This window comes from Nelumbo nucifera, chromosome 1, assembly GCF_055504915.1.
Source record: "Nelumbo nucifera cultivar China Antique chromosome 1, China Antique-T2T, whole genome shotgun sequence".
Classification (NCBI taxonomy): Eukaryota; Viridiplantae; Streptophyta; class Magnoliopsida; order Proteales; family Nelumbonaceae; genus Nelumbo; species Nelumbo nucifera.
In genome coordinates this window covers 79,177,783-79,195,284 of record NC_142649.1, presented here as the reverse complement: position 1 = coordinate 79,195,284, position 17,502 = coordinate 79,177,783, and the positions used below count along the sequence as shown (strand labels likewise).

Genomic DNA, 17,502 nt, shown 5'->3' with positions numbered 1-17,502 from the left:
ATAAATACAATAAGTACAATAAACAAAATTAAAAAATTTCCATAATAGTAGTTTAATCTCCAATAATTATTGAAAGTTTTCTGTTAAATAAATAAACAAAAATAAATTTATACATAATTATTGAAAACACATTTCTCACGGAAAAGAATAAATAATTATTGAAATACAATAAATATTAATATTAGTATATATATAATTATATAATAAATATATATTGAGTTTAAAATTATCATTAATAAATATTAATTTTTATGAAAGTTATTTTCTCGAATTATTAATTTATATAAGTGAAATTAGTTATTTACAATATTATGTAACAATATTAAATTATTATTAAGTTATTTCATTATTAATTTTTTAAAATATTAAATTATTATTAATTTCAATATTATGTTATAATCATTTTTCTACTTTTCATATTTGTTTTAAATTTATTACATAACTTCTTTATTTTAACTAATTTAAAATCTAGTTATGTTAAATATTTTGTTATTTAAAATATTTAATTACTTAAATACTTAAGTAATATGTAAAATATTTAAAATTTAAAATATTAATTATTTATTGAGTTTAATAATCCATAAAATTATACTTTTTTTATTATTAAATAATTTCATTATTAATTTTGTAAGGTATTAAATTATTATTAATCTCGATATTATGTTATAATTATTTTTCTACTTTTAAGATTTTTTTAAATTTATTACATATTTTTGTTATTTTAACTATTTAAAATTTAGTTATGTTAAATATTTAGTTATTTACATATTTAAATAATATGTAAAATATTTAAATTTTTATTTGAATTTTATTTATTTAAAGCTATTCCATATTACTAAGCATTTTGTTATAAGAAATTTATTTATTGAAATATTTAAATAAGATTTTCTTTTTTTTATATTTAATTTTTATTATTTGAATAACATTTTAATTGATGATCCTGAAAAACAGAATTTAAATTGTTTGTACATAATTTTGTGATATATTTTGTAATATATTATTTTTTTGTGTTTTTAATAAATATTTTAAAGTTATTATATAACTTTGTTTGGATATTTAAATGATTCTTAAATTTTTTAATCCAAATTTTCTTTAGATAGATATAGATAAAAAGCGGGGCAGAGGATAAATAGGAATTAGAGATAATTTAGAAGATAAAAAGGAATTAGAGATAATTTAGAAGATAAATAGGAATTAGAGATAATTTAGGAAAAAGTGGGGGCAATAGTTTAGGAGAAGAGATTATTTAGGTTATTGGGAAAGTGCATCTGATTGGTTATTTAAAAAGTGACATGGAATTAATAAAATAAAAATTCAAAAAGATGAGAAAAATTTTAGACTTCCTTATTTTAATATATACATATAGATAATTTTTTTTTTATTTATTTTGAAAGGAGAGGTTTTACAATATCCGAGATGTTCGAATTGTTGGTTGATCAATTCCTCTAACTGGTGGATGTTTACTTGGCATTATGTCAAGTTGTCAAATGGTGAAAATCTTACCATTCTCTATTCAAGATGCTGGAAATATTCTTTATTTTACAAAACAGAGAAAGATAACTTACTGAGAAAAAGGTTGTCAAATATTTGATTACATCACACCATATATAGGTTCTGGATTAGCCTGCCGTATGCATTCAATGATTACATGGCCCTGTATTGTAGTGGGTGTATCACATCCATATTGATGTATCTAGATACGCATGAATATAGTAATGCCCCATTTGTTTTTTGGTAAGTCACTTACCCAGTTAAGTATTTTCCAGGAAAGACTTACCCGGGTAAGTGCCGATGTTCTTTTATTTTTCATGTAGATAAGGCAATGCCAATCTTAGTCATAAAATTTCATTATATTAAAAGGGGCATTTTTATCCCATCCATGTATTGGCAATTTTCCCCTAGATAGGAAAGTTAATTTACTCACTTAGGAGACCCAATAAATAAACTTTCCTTGATCCCCACATAAATCTGAAAAAAGAATATGGTATTCTTGGTCAATGGGAACCAAAATCCATTGACCAATTTTCCCCCCTCTCAAAATCTGAAAAAAGAACGCCCCCTAAGATGGCTAGAACGATACTTACAAAAAAATTAAATGATGGGTAGAATGGATAACCAATTTAGGGAGATCTTTGATACAAGTTGATTTAAACAGGTGGCATAAATGATGGCTATAACTCAAAAAAATTAAGTCATATAGCCCGTGAATAGGTTACTTATGATGGTGATTATGCTTGTTAATTAAGAGTAACTCGGTTCATGGGTCACATGACCCTTGGCACACGCTTTGACGATGGTAGTAGTGAAGTCTCCAAGTGAATCATGACAATTGCCAATCATGCCAACTATTTTTACTTTTTTTTTTTACCTACGCAATGGCCAAGGTTATTGGCCAAAACCCATTACAAAGAAGCTAGAGATTAGATGGCCAACAATTACCCAACAAAGTTGATACTTGGTGTAAACAATTTCTTGTATAGCTTACGATATTCATTCATTGATAGGTTTTACCATGGTTTCCAAAACAGGATCGGACTAGATAGTTGGACCAGAAAAACTGGGGTGACTGATTCCATTTTACCTCAGAACCATGGTTTCCCCATAACCGTTGATTTGGTTAGGCTATAAGGGACCAATTGGTTGGTTGGTAAGGCCTTTTGCTGGTTGTAGGGTAGGTTTGGTCTTGAATCCCACCTTTTGTGGTCATGGGTAGAGCTGTAATATCAGGCCTAAGTTGTGGAGGGGACTGGGCTCCCAAAGCATGACTCATAGACAGCATAGCACGACACGCATGTGGCCTGGACCCCTCACATGGTTATATTTGCATGTTGGGGATATTTTGATTAAAATACCCCCGAATAACTAGCGAGTGCTCTGTGAGGGAGTGCTTTTTTCAAAAGAACAATGAATCTCCATTTTCGGGAGTGAAAATCACGGCAATGGAAGATAAGAAAAAAGCTTCGATGAAGAAATTAGTGAGAAATGAAATCAAATCAACGGATTTATATGTGAAAATCCTTTCAGACAAACCCTTGAATGTCTCAAGAGTAATAGCATAGATCCAAAACATGTGGTGGTGGATCAAAGGCTCATTGGCTATTGAAAGAGCAAGTGATGATGTGCTATGGATATCTTTCTCAAGGGAGAAGGATATTCGAAACATACTGAGGGAAGAACCATGGACAGTTAAGGATTACCCCCTGATTTTAGTCCAGAGTTCTGATACGTGCTTGGTTGATGAGGTGTGCTTTGAATACCATTGATATGTGGGTAAGGATATTAAACGTTCCAATCGCCTATCGAACCAAGGAAATGACAAACATTCTGGCTCAAGAAGCTGGAATGGTAGTAGAAGCTGAGTTTGACGGAGGAAGAAGAAAAAAGAAAACTGAAGAATAGAATAAAGGGCTGAGGATAAGGGTGAAAATAGATGTGAGGAACCCCCTTGCGTTAGGAACCAAAGGAACTTTAGAAAATGGATGAGAAGGGGGGTTCCTATTCCAATATGAAAACCTTCCCATTTTTTGCTACAGATGCAGACACCTGGGTCATTTGGAGAAATCATGTAAAGAGGTGAATTTGGAGCAAGTAATTGATGGCCTTTCCTCTAAATTTACTAGGCAAAATATGGTGAACACGAGAGTTCCGGAGGAATATGGACCATGGATGAGAGCAGAAGTTGGTGATGCAAATAATAGGTTCATCAATGCAAAATATCTTGAGATTGGCCAGAACAAGCAAAAAAGAAGGATACTGGAGCGGATAAAAATGCAGAGGTGGGATTAGGGAGCATCAAAGAGTACATCAAAGTGAAGGAGCCAGATGCCGAGAACATGCCAAATCTTCAGATAATCAAAACACCAGTAAAGAGAAGATTATTTCATCAGAAAGAAAAGACGATGCGGTGGAGAGGTTTTCAAAAGGTTTTAGAGGGAACATCAATGTTATCCTATCTCCGGTGTTTGTTTTTCCGTGAGGCACGACGGTGATCACAGAAGAACGATGGGTGAGGAGGCAGGTCAACCCAGGTCAATCCACCTTTACCTATCCTGGCTATGGTGTCAGGGAAATCTCTGCAAATTTGTTTCCGTGTTACACAAATCAAGGAAAAGCAAAACTTGCAAATTGAAGCCTTGCCGAAAATGAGTAGTGAGGTCGATGGGCCGATAAACCCAAAAATAGGTTTAGATGCAAATTCGGGAAATCCCTCAGACGAAGAATCTCTGGCATCCTCGGAAAAAGGAACAGAGGAAGACTTTCAAGTGGCGGGAAAGCAACCATCTTCAGATTCGGAGGCGACCTAGGATACCTCAAATACTTTGGGTCAAAACCCAAATCCGATGCTAAAAGATAGCAACGGGAGGGAGTCGGCTGAGAGGGCAACAGGGTAAAAAAGATTCAGAGATTGTTTTGGGTTTCGTTCAAGGAGGCTTCTCTCCAGAAGGTCTGACTTATTGCTCAAAGGTCCACGAGTCATCGACAGATCAGGTACATCGAGAACTTATATGCAGTTTTTCCTATAGTGATTTTTTTCTTAAAAAAAATAATTTATTTCAAAATATCCAATGCATAACTGTTGGTAGTGTTCTTGAAACAACTGATTTGCTAGAAAAATCAACAAAACAAGAAGCTGAACTTTTGGGATTAGGTTCCCTGGGCTCTCCAAATCCTTGGGTGTTAATATCTTGACCTAACTGGCAATTGGTCAATAGGAACCGTTGTTCAGAGACCGGTGATAGTGAACAATGTTTATGTCTTTATAAGAAATTTAGGGATAATAAAAAGTTACAGAAATTGCAATTGGTGAAAATTTTGAGGTCTGGCTATGGGAAGAATTTTCTTTCTCCTTACAAGGTTTCTAAAAGGAGAATCAAGAAAATTCATCGCCTCCTTTCTAAGACCTTAATAAAGATTGCAAAGCGACAATCTCTCCACATTCTAATTTCAGGATATTTCAAGAAAAGATTAAAAAACTCCCTTTGCACTAGCCCTGTAGTTCCCAGCTCCACCTTGAACTAGACATGGAATCGAAAGTTCAGAAAAAAAAGGCAAAAGAGTTTATAGTATATTTTCAACTGAACTTAATAAAAAAGGGTTTGCAGGAATTGTCCCTGAACAATTCCCTCTAGAGTTATGAAAGTTTTGTGCTGGAACTACCAAGGGTTGGGATCCCCCTTAATAGTTCGTGTAGCAAAAGAGACCCAAAACACTAGCAAACCCAATATCATCTTTTTTAGTGAAACCAAATGCAACCTCTTAAATTGTAGAAAAAAGTTTAAAAATCTGTGGAACTGGAACTGTTGGGGGGTGGACTCTATGGGCCTTGTAGGGGGACTTGCTCTTTTTTGGGAAGAAGATATAAATCTGCAAGTTCTAGCTGCGGATAAAAATATGATACATTCAAAAATCGAAGATAAAGAATCTGGAGATTATTGGTGGTGTACCTTTATTTATGGTGAACCTGAGAGAAGTGAAAGGAGCCAGTTCTTCATGAAGATGAACGAAATTGCCAACTTAGTCTCGGGTCCGTGGTGCTGTGTGAGTGGCTTTAATTTGATCTTCAATTTGGATGATAAAATAGGGGGCAGATCAATTAGAATGGAAGAGACTAGAAGGAATAGAAGAATTATGAGAACTTGGGGGCTGGAAGAGATTCAAAACTGTGGTCCAAAGTATATATGGTCAAATAAAAGGGAACCTTTGGGGAATATTAGGGCAAAGCTGGATAGAGCTCTTGGTAATATTTTATGGAAAGAAAGGCTTCCAAATGCTAAAACAATTGTTTTATCCTCATATGGCTCGGACCATCTCCCAATATGCTTAGACCTAAGCCCCAATAAATCTCAAATTTAGGAAGCCTTTCAAATTTGAAGAAATGTGGTTGATCCATGAGAGGTGTGATGGTGTAGTAAAAGAAGGTTGGTTGAATCCAAAGGAAAGTCAAAATCCCTCAATGGTCAAGAAGTGCAGAGCTTTATGTAAGTCTTAGAAAAAATGGAATAGGGAAGAGTTTGGGAAAGTTCAAGAGTTGATAGGAAAAATAAAACAAGAGTTGGCTGAGGAGCATGCAAATCAAGGTTCAGGTTATAATCATCAGAGAATTGGGGAGCTAGAAAAATAATTAGATACTTGGCTGAAGAGAGAAGAAATCCTATGGTACCAAAAGGCAAGAGTGAATTGACTCAAGTATGGAGATAGAAATACAAGTTTCTTTCATAACTCCACAATAAGGAGGGCAAAAAACCGAGTAATTAAAATTAAAAATGAAGAAGGGATTTGGGTGGAGGGCCAAGACTAGATTAAGAAGACTTTTGTTGATCATTTTCAAAATATTTACTCCCCATCCTTACCCTCAGAGATTGACATAGCCCTAGAAGGCCTCTCAACTATAATTAGTGAAGACCTTAATGAAAATCTTCAGAAAGATGTAACCGAGAAAAAATTAAAGAAGCCCTCTTCCAAATGGCCCCGAGAAAGGCCCCAGGTCTAGATGGCTTCCCAAATTTTTTCTTTCAAAAATACTGGGATGTAATTAAAAAAGATGTGATTGATGAAATAAACTATTTTTTCAAGGAAGGCTGGTTAGATTAGGATCTAAATTCGACCTTCATTTCACTCATCCCCAAGATAAAAAACCCAGAAGAAGCCTCTCACTTTAGACCAATAAGTTTGTACAATACAAGGTACAAGATAATAGCAAAGATTTTGGCTAACAGATTAAAGCCAGTCCTTGATGAATTCATCTCTAAGAATCAAAGTGCATTCATTCCAGGAAGAGCAATCATGGACAATATTCTTGTAGCCTATGAGGTAATGCACTATATGAATACCTCTAAAGCAAAGAGTGGTCTCATGGCGATGAAATTGGATATGAGTAAAGCTTGTGATAGAGTGGAATGGGAGTTTCTAAAGAAAACTATGGAAAAATTGGGTTTTGGTGAGAAATGGATAAGCTGGGTTATGACCTGTGTAACCTCAGTATCTTATCAAATCTTAGTGAATGGCTCTCCATCTAAAAGAATATATCCTCATCGGGGGTTAAGACAAAGAGACCCCCTCTCTCCTTATTTATTCCTGATATGTTCTGATGTGTTTTCTTCTATCATAAAATTGAAAATTGATAGGAATGAGTTATCAGGAATTAAAATTTGTAGGCAAGCGCCAACTATTTCTCACCTATTCTTTGCAGATGATAGTTACATTTTCTCAAAGGTTGATCTTAGAGAAGCGGGTACTCTTCTGGAAGCCATCTCCCTCTATGAAAAAGCTTCAGGCCAATAGGTGAACTATTGCAAATCAGAAATTTTCTTTAGCCCAAAATTGCATTCTAGATTAAAAAAATTGGTATCTTGTTGTCTTCATATTAATAAAGTGGAAAAAGCTTCCTTATATCTAGGTGCTCACCCCTTAATTGGTAGAAGGAAAAGACAAGTATTTAACTATCTCTCCTAGAGGGTTGAGAATAAGGCAAAAAGCTAGTGAAGGCCCCTCCTAAATCAACAAGACAAGGAAGTCCTCTTAAAATCAGTTCTCTCTGCTATGCCAACTTATTGTATGTCTTGCTTCCTCCTTCCAAAAGGCATTTGTAATTTGATCTCCAAATCTAAAAAACAATTTTGGTGGGGGGATTTAGATGGAAAGAAGAAAATAAGGTGGATTTAATGGAAACAAATCTGTAAGAATAAATTATCTGGAGGCCTAGGGATTAGAGATCCTCACCTCTTTAATTTCGCTCTTCTGGCGAAACTTGCCTAGAGATTATGTCAAGATTCATCTAGTCTTTGGGCAAGAACTCTAAAAGCAAAGTACTATCCAGAGTCTCATTTCCTTCAAGCAAATTTAAAAAGTATACCTTTTTGGGGCTGGAGGAGTATTTTGGAGGGCAGAAATACCCTTGAAAAAGGAACATTATGGAGAGTTAGTAAAGGGGAAAAGGTGAGAGTTTGGGAGGACCCTTGGATTCCCGATATTGAAGGCTTCAAGCCGATGGTGCCTAGAGGAAAAGGAGATAGGAATCTCCTTGTTGTTGACCTCATTGATCAAGAGTGCAGATGCTGGGATAGAAGGAAAGTTTCTAAGACCTTTCCCCCCTCTATAGCCCAAAAAATCTTTGATATTGACCTATCCCTTATGCAATGGGATGATAAGTGGCTTGGGTGGGGAATAAGAATGGTTCTTTTTCAATAAAATCGACTTATTTTCTGGATTCCAAAAGCCAAGATGACCTACCGCAACCCTCCAAGTCTAGATAGGAAGGTTTGTAGTCTGGTTTGGAAAATGCTCATTGAACCTAAAGTCAAACTTTTCATCTAGAAGTGTTTGCTTAATGGTTTTGCTATTAAGGATAATTTGTTTAAGAGAGGCATCACCTCATCAAACCTTTGTGAAAGGTGTAAAAAGGAACTGAAAACTCCTATCCATGCTCTTCTGTTGTGTGATAAAGCTAGGTGTGTGTGACTTGGCTCTACTTTGGGAGTGAGTCCTGAATTTGGAAGAGCCTTCTCTGGGTTTGGAGAGTGGTTCTGTAAATCTATTCAATCTTTAGGAAAGAACCTTTTTGCTCTATCAAACTTAGCTACTGTTATCTGGGAAATCTGGAAGGATAGAAAACCTTTTCTATTTTGAAGGTAATGATGAAAACCCCCCTTACGGTTGTGAATTCTATTCATAGGTCAATAGTGGAGAAATCTCAAATTTGGCTACAGAAATTGGAAAGCTCTTCAAAGAGTGAAAGGAAGACGACCACTGCTTTTTGGTGCCCTCTAGACTCATGCTGATTAAAGATCAACACGGATGGAGGTTTTTTTGAAAAGAATAAAGCTTCCTTTGGTTTTGTGGTTCAAGATGTGGATGGTTGTTGCTAGGGAGCTGATTTTGGGCAAATATCGGCGTGCTCGACTCTTTTGGCTGAAGTTAAAGCTCTCCTAAAAGTAGTCCAATTTGCAATTGACAACAATTTACAGAGTGTTTTTTTAATCTGATTGTGATGTTCTGATAGATAGTTTATCTGGTTGCAGCTCTACTATTCCAAATGTTTTGTTTTTCTTTATTGAGGATATTAAAGCTCTTTCAGCAGGAAGAAGTTTCATTTTTGTGAAATCCTTAAGAGAAGCTAATACAACTGCTCATGCTACAACAAGATGTGGTTTCAGTCAATCATTTAGATTTGGATCAGCAATTCCCCTCTGTTTGGCATTAAATCTGTATTCAGATTTTAAATCTTCTTTCTTTGTTCCCTAGTTTGTTTGTTTGTTTGTTTTTTTTTTCTTTCTTCTATTTTTTTTTTGTTCTATCTTGTTTTTGGATTTTTCTATTTTCAGCTATTGTAGGCTTGTGCCTATTTTTTTCTCTTAATGAAATTTTATTACCAAAAAAAAGGGGTGTTTCTATATTTTAGATCATGGGGAGGAATGACTTAAATGCCCCCTAACAGTTATACAACAACTAATTTAGGAGGTATTGAAGTCAACTAACATATAACCCCCAAAGTAACTAAAATACCCCTCCTAACAGCCATAAAAACTAGTTTTGGAGGGTATTTTGGTTAAATTAATCCCCTCAATTCCTATAAATACCCCTACTCCCCCTCATTCTCACCACAACTCTCATACTCTAATATTCTATTGCTTTCTACAATCTACATACTCTCATATTCTTAATTCTTTTAATTTTCTTTATTTTTGAGCCCCAAAATTTACTCCCGGTGGAAGGGGTGACCACTGAAACTTTATTGATATGCAGAAAACCTTGGAGGGGGGACGTGAAGTGTTACCCCTCGCTCTATACAAAGGAAGCCTAGCTCATATAAACATAAAGTGTCCAAGCAACCTAAAATCAACGAATTCTCAAAAACGAAAGACCTAGACCATCTGCTATAATCAAGTTCTGTACGTGTGAAGGAAGAACATTTGTGCAATCATAAACAGTTTTCTGAGACACTAAGCAACCAAACTTCGCAAGAGCATCCGTCGGTTGGTTAGCTTCTCTGTAAATATGAACAAAAAAGAAATCCAATATATTTCTAAGCTCCTGCACCTGAGACAACCAAAACCAAAATTTCCAAGGGGTTGTACAAGTACCATTGAGAATATCAATCAAAAGTTTGGAGTTTGATTCCACCATAATCTTATCTAAGTTAAGTGCAACCGCCAGGTGTATGCCATCCAGCAAAGCCATAGCCTTTGCAACAAAATTGGAGTCTGAACCATAAGTGTTAGAGAAAGCCTTAATAAAGCCATTTCTTCCATCTCTAATGATACCTCCTCCATCGCATGGGCCAGGGTTTCCTTTAGAAGCACCATCAACATTCAATTTAAAGTATCCCTCCTGAACCGCCAATAAATGCACCACCTTGATGTACCTGCTCTTAATTGGGTGAACCCGCAACCAAAACCCTATAAAGAAAGTTGTTGAGTAAAACTGACCTTATGGGTGAGATTTAGAGGAGAGGATTATTTCTTTCTAGACTTCCCAGACTGCAAAACAAGCAATCAGCCCTACTGTAACAGTCCATTAGTTCTTTTTTGAAGCTGCTGAAAATCAAATAGAGAGAAGCTCCTTAATACTCTCATTACCCCTAAAAGGGAGCCTAAACAATTTGCTAAAGAAAAGCCAAACTTTCTGAGCTAAGCATCTATGCACTAACAAATGGTTGAGTGATCACGATAACAGACACATCTGGATACAAAAGGGACCTCTAACTCCTTTATATCAGATTCCACCCCTACCTTCTCCACCATAAGTTTCTAGACAAAGAAGCTTATCTTGGTGGGCATTAAAGCATTCCAAACTACTTTGTACCATTCCATCGTAGGATGAGCAGTCCTATAGAAGGACCAAGCTGTTTTTGTAGAGAAATCCCCTTTCGCTTTAGAAAGCCATACTATCTTGTCTTGGAGAAAATTCTTTTAATTTTCTCAATTTTATTTTTTGTTCCAATTTCCAAGATAGTTTCAACATGGAGGAGCTTACTTCAGCCTTCAAGTGCCTTAAGTCTGCAAATCAAATGCTTCAATTTGGAAACCTGGGAGGCTTCTCTAAGGCTTAAGTGGTTGAATCAAGGATATCGATGGTTTGACCGAGTAAGTAGTAGATTAAATAAATTGTAATTTACATTACAATGGTCAACTCTTCCTAAAATCCTTTTCCTTTTCTTGATGAAACTTAATCTCAATATGACAACACCAAAAATATTGGTGTCAGAAACACTAATGTTGCTCCAAATATGGCTTCGCCAATTTGTGCTACTACCCATATTGTTAAGCCTCACATAGGGAAGCGAAGGACTAGTGATGTCTGGGCCATGTTTGAGATTGAGGAAACCCATGGAAAGAGAAGAGCAATCTGCAATAAATGCATATACGATTTGAGTTGCCACAGTAGTGGTGGTACTAGCCATTTATCCATACACATGGTATCTCACTTTTAATAGGGAGATGGCGACTCAAATCAAATGCAGATTTCTAGTGGGACGTTTGGCGATTTCAAATATTCCCAAGAGAAAATGAGGCAAGAATTAGCCAAATACATTTTACATGCTGAGTAACCCTTTATTTTTTCTGAAGACTCTAGGTTAGAAAATGTTTTGCAACATGCCAATAATCCTCAATTTAGGAAAGTTTCTAGGGATACAACTAGAAATGATGCTTTAAAAAATTTTCAGGTATATAAACAAGATTTAATTTCAACACTTTCTAATTTAGATTCTAAAATTTCTCTTACATTTGATATATCATTACACATTTTATTGATCAAGAATGGAATTTGCAAAAAAGAATTTTTAGTTTTACTAGACTAGAATGACCACATACTAACACTGCAACTTTTGGTAGTATTTTAACTATTTTATATGAATATAAAATTGAAAATATTTTTCTATTACTTTTGATAATGCTAGCAATAATGGTTCTGCAATAAATATGTTAAAAAGACAATTAAAACCAAAATTTAATGGAAAAATATTTCATATTAGGTGGGTGCATGTCACATATTAAATTTATGTATATAGGATGCATTAGAACTTATTTCACCCTATATTAATAAAGTTAGAAATTGTATTATGTGTATTCGAACTTCAGGGTTAGAAGATAAGAATTTTAAATTTTATGTCACCAATATGGAATAAAATATAAAAGATTTGTATTAGATGTACAACATAGGTGAAATTCAGCATATTTTATGCTAGAAAGTTGTATATCCTATATTCCTATAGGGATGTTTTAACAATATTTTTTACATAACTGATGAAGATTGAGAAATTGCAATTTGTATAAAAGATATTTTACAAACTTTTTTATGTTGCAACTAATTTATTTTCAAGAGTTTATTATCCTACTTCATGTGTACTAGTTAATCAAGTGTTTACAATTAGTGGTGTTTTTCAAAATATGGAAATATTCTATAGTTTTAGTCAATTATTGAAATTATGGAAATAAAATTTAAAAAACATTGAGAAAATATTTCTCCTTTATATTCTTTAGAAGCTTCACTTGATCTTTATCATACAAATATGATAACTTAAATTGGAACAAAAAAAGATGAAGTTAATAATTTATTATTTTAAATGTATGAAATGTATGCATCTCAATGTTCAATAGGAAATAAAAGAAGTTTAACAACCACACCATGTGAAAGTGGTGGTGGAAATAAAATTTGATCAATAATATGTAGTGGAAGGCAACAATCAACTGCTGACTCTTCATCAAGTTCATCATTTAATGAACTTCAATTTTATTTACAACAATCAAGTATGTCTAACTACCTCAACTCAGAGGAAGTAGACAAAGTTGATATTTTAGCTTAGTGGAGAGAAAATTATCCAATTCTTTCAACCATGGCACGTGATATACTAACCCCTATGGAAGTGGAACTTAAAAAAATGTTGAGTTCAACATTTTTAATACTTTGTAATATTTTGTTTGAGAATTATTTATAATATTTTCCAATAATCCAATCAAATTGTCATTTTTATCTTCAATTTTATTATTTTATTAATTTAAATCCATTGCATTATTTTTCCAATGTATTTTTATTTTTTGTACACATTAAATTTGAAGTGAAATAAAATTTTCACAATTTCCAACTTATTATCTATTATTCATGTTAATTTTTTGTTATTATATGTTTTTTGTTTTTTTTTTTCTAATTTTCTTAGTTTAAGAAAATTGAAAAATAAAAACAAAGGTCCAACTGGCCGTGGCCCGGTTTCTTAGGTCCGACATGGTTGGGAACCAGGCCATGGGTAGTGCAGGACTTGACTTGGGAGGGGGACTAGGCTGCCTAAGCATGACCTGCCAAGACCCGAGGCCTAGCACGACATGGATGGCATCTAGGCTGCCTTCAATTTGTGCTGTGCCAGCCTGACATGACCCATATTACAAGTTTATAAAATCTAGCGTTGTAGGTTTAAGTAGACCTGGCAATTGAGTTGGATCAAGACAATTCGTGTTGATTTTGGGTCAGTTTGAATTTCAGGTTGTATTGTCAAATGCTAGATCCTAACCTTAAATGTTTGAGTTAGGGTTGACCCATGGCTCAATTTGGTCATCCCAAAAAATAACTGAAATTTAAAAAAAAAAGAAAAAAATACATGAAAATGCCAAAATTAAAGAAATTAATTTTAAAATTCCAAAAATAAAATAAAAAAACTTGAACATTTAACAATTCAAAGAGTAAACAGTAAAGAGTAAAGACTAAATAGTAAAAGGTAAAGAGTGGAAACTTTTAATAATGCATAAATAGTCCCAGTCAGACCTGACAATCAGGTCAGCGGATTGACCCATGACCCAACCCAACCTAACCTTGTTTTATTCGGGTTGAGTCAGGTTAGGTCATTCTCACATTCAAGTAACTAAATATGAGACCCTAACCCTGTTTTTTAAGGTTGGGTCAACTTTTTGCCAGGTCTAGGTTTAAGTATTATATATAAATTATATATAATATTTAAATATTTTATATATTATATATAAAAATTAAATAATTTATATATTATATATAAAAATTAAATAATTTATATATTATATATAAAAATTAAATAATTAGTTGAACTTTGATATTTATTGGATTGAATCAAGTCATGTCTGAATTCAATCAATTATGATATTTGAATTATCTAAATTCAATTCGATTATGTCGAATCTTAAATTCAAAATTGAATTTTTAAATACCATTAATTGACACCTCTATATACATAAAAAATTATTAAAATATATTTTTTTATGTATTTATACCTCATTGATCGTATTTTGAACTTTAGATTTAGTATCATCCTGGATTTGATATTTGTATTTATACCTCATTGATGGTATTGATTGTATGCATGTATTTTCAAAGTATATTCTGATTTGACTTTTTAAAATTGATTTCTGTTTCCAATATAGATACTTGTGGACTTCGATAACATTTTGGCTGTATTATCAAAACCAAACAGTTGGAAATTAATGCTCAAAAATCTAACAAAGTGTTACAGAACGGCCACCGTAGAAAGAGTCACAATATTAGGTGCACATCCACATATCAAAGTTATGGTCTTTGGATTTTAGGTCAGGCAGCACAAATGGTTTTTTAGTGTCTAAAACCAACAAACTTCAAGTCTACATGAATCTGCAGTTTTCTTTTTTCCTTTTTTTTTTAACCAACAACAGCCTTCAAAACAGCTCAGGGTTCTAGCCTCCACAGCATGCGTTAACAAGAGGGGACCTCATACGGTTACAAACTTACAATAAACAAACCAGAGTCAGACCTTACCAAACATCCATAGAAACCCCTATGACCAAGACTCAGACCACCATCACAATTATAACTTTTAAAAATCCGGTAGCTAGAGGTGGATATACCCCAACCATCAGACCTAATCCCTTATTCTGAAAAATAATCATATTTCTAGCCTACCCAGAAATACCGGAGAGATTCTGAAGAGACAAACGAAGCTCAGGAATTGAATACCCATCATGAAGATTGGGAATTCACATGCCCAAATGGGAGCAAAAGCCCTAGCCACTTGACAAGACCAGAAAAGATAATTCAGACTTCCATTTCCAGATCTTAGATATGTCTATGTATCCACTAACATTTTGCTGGGAATATACTGACACACAGTGATAAAGCGAGAAATCAACTATTGTCAATAAGATTGTGTTAGTAGGAAGAGAAAAGGCAAAAGTTTCTGATACTCCATGGCCAACTAGTATTGATCGTCACCTGTTAAAATGTTGTTCATCCTTTTATAAGGCCACCTTATTGAATCATTGAGATTGATAATTTGATATGATATGATACGTCTTAATTCCCCTTTCTAGGATCCTACGAGGGAAACCATGCTTCATTACCACTCCAAATCCTCCACGAAATAGCTATCTATCTTTCATTAAATCAATCATCGGTTCTTATAAATAAAATCTGGTAGTGGTAAAGGTTGTTGGTCAACTAGTGGAGCCCTGCTTTAGTGTAGTGAGTGGTGAGTCCACTAACTGCATAGACTTTGGCAACAACAATTAGGTCCTGTTTGGTTCACTAGAATATGGGTCTAGAATCAGAATTGAAATGGGTCATTCTGATTTCAACTGTTTTGTTGGGTGGAATTGGAATCTCATTCCTATTCCTGTTGGAATGGCATTCTCCCATTTGAAGGACTAGCTATTCCTTACCCCCTCCTTTAGGAATGAAACCCATTCTTGCTGATTCTAATTCCCATGCAAACGGATCCTTAAATCAGATAAACATGCAAAACACACGTAGGATTATCATCCGCTTGATGTTGGTATCATGTAGAGAAGTCATCTGTTTTGGATTGAGTTGTAGTCTGTAGATTTCCCACAAAATTCTTCTGTCCACAACTATTTGTTTCATAGCTTTTGTCCTAAATCCTAATAGCCACTCTCTATCTAAGTCTCCTCCCCTTTCTCTTCATAGTTTGACATTTGCTTGATAGATTTCCAGGTTCCATGTACCAGTGTTCTTTCAACAGTAAATTGCTACAACCTCCTCTGAAGTTTGGTAATGACACTCACCTTTTATGAACTTTCCGACACAATTACAACTAAACCCCCTTTGTTATAAGACGAGAGGAATAAAAATGTCCATAGTAGCCATGCAGTTATATTAAGATTGGTTTCCACAGAAAAAAACAATACAAATTTTTTGAATAATAAAAAAAATGATATTTTAAAATTACAACTTTACCTTTGAGCAATTTATGTGAAAGATAAATTTAGAAAATAAATCAATTTTAGAAAAGAGATAAAAAAAGTTGGAGGTAACAAATGATATGAAGATAAAATTTAGAAAGATAAACATTTTGATCAAAAATAGCAGAATGGATATTTTAGACATTTTCATGTCTCTTATTAGAGAATTCTAATAAAAAGATTTTCTTACAACCGAGTTAAAAAGTTCAGAGTAAATGATTGAAATTATCAAACTTCATAAAAGGTTTTAGCAACAGTCAGAAACTTCAGTGGAGATTTCTGCAATTTACTTTTTTTTTTTAGTGAAATCCTTCACTTCACCCTTTTTTCTTCTTTTGGGACAATTTCACATTATTTAAATGGGTCGGGTTTGGCATACGTTCCCAATCTGAAATCACTTAAATCTTTAATTTGAACTAGAACCCATTCAAAATCCATCCCAAATGATACTCTCATACTCAGCCAAAGCTACAGATTTGGTGCGGGTCAACCTAAACCCTAGAACTCTATTTAGAGTTGACCCGATCATAACCCGATAGAGTCGGGTCCCAGAGTAGACTAAACCAGCTGCATCGTGAAGGAACGCGGTATTGAAATTTAAAAGAGAAGAAGCCGGAAAAGACTTCCAAGCTTTACCGGCGAATCGTTGCGACCATCCTCCCTATAAAACAAGGTCGCCTCTAATGATCCAATTCCGGCCACAGGGAAGAGAGAAGAAGAAGATCACTTATCACTAACGTATTTTGAATTTAAAACCAAAGATATTTGCGACCGCCTCTAATGATCGCAGCACATGTGAGCTCCACGGTGGTCGGTGATGGTGGATAAGATAACGAAGTCTGCCACCGCCCATTAAAACCCTAAACGCTCAACAGTCGAACACTATAACTCATTATGTCAAAATAATAAACAAAGAGTTACTTCATGTTTGTCGTTCGCCTAGCAAGCTAGCTGCGCCCATCAAACCAGCAGACTAGCTGGTCCCTACAACACCATTTAGACAACGCCAAGAAAATCCAATATGGCTACCACACCACCGTTTATTGGTAGGGAATTCTCTTCCTCAGCTAATTGCAAGGAAGCATGCTGTTTTTGTTCAGTAGCTCTTGGGATGCACTGCTACTTTGCTCCTGTTTTCTACGTTCCATTTTCCTTAGGCTGCAGCCTAATTCTCAAAACACACACACACACACAGACTGATCCTCTGCGAATAGATATAGAAATTCTCACCTATTGTTTCTCCTCCTTGTAAGGTGAAAATTTTGTTTCCACTCCCTTTTGATTTGTTTTGATTTTGATGTAAATGATCACTACAGAA

General features: G+C 34.3%; 1 long non-coding RNA gene across 2 annotated transcripts; it reads left to right on the top strand.

Annotated features, from left to right (window-relative positions):
* Positions 1-3,434: 3,434 nt before the first annotated feature.
* LOC104605641 (uncharacterized) lies at positions 3,435-9,354 on the top strand. Of its 2 annotated transcripts, XR_736656.3 has the most exons (3): positions 3,478-4,488; positions 7,190-7,281; positions 8,672-9,133. It is a non-coding gene; the product is annotated as an uncharacterized LOC104605641 (long non-coding RNA). The 2 variants fall into 2 exon arrangements; XR_016070772.1 differs by lacking the exon at positions 7,190-7,281 and having other exon boundaries at positions 3,435-4,488; positions 8,672-9,354.
* Positions 9,355-17,502: the final 8,148 nt, after the last annotated feature.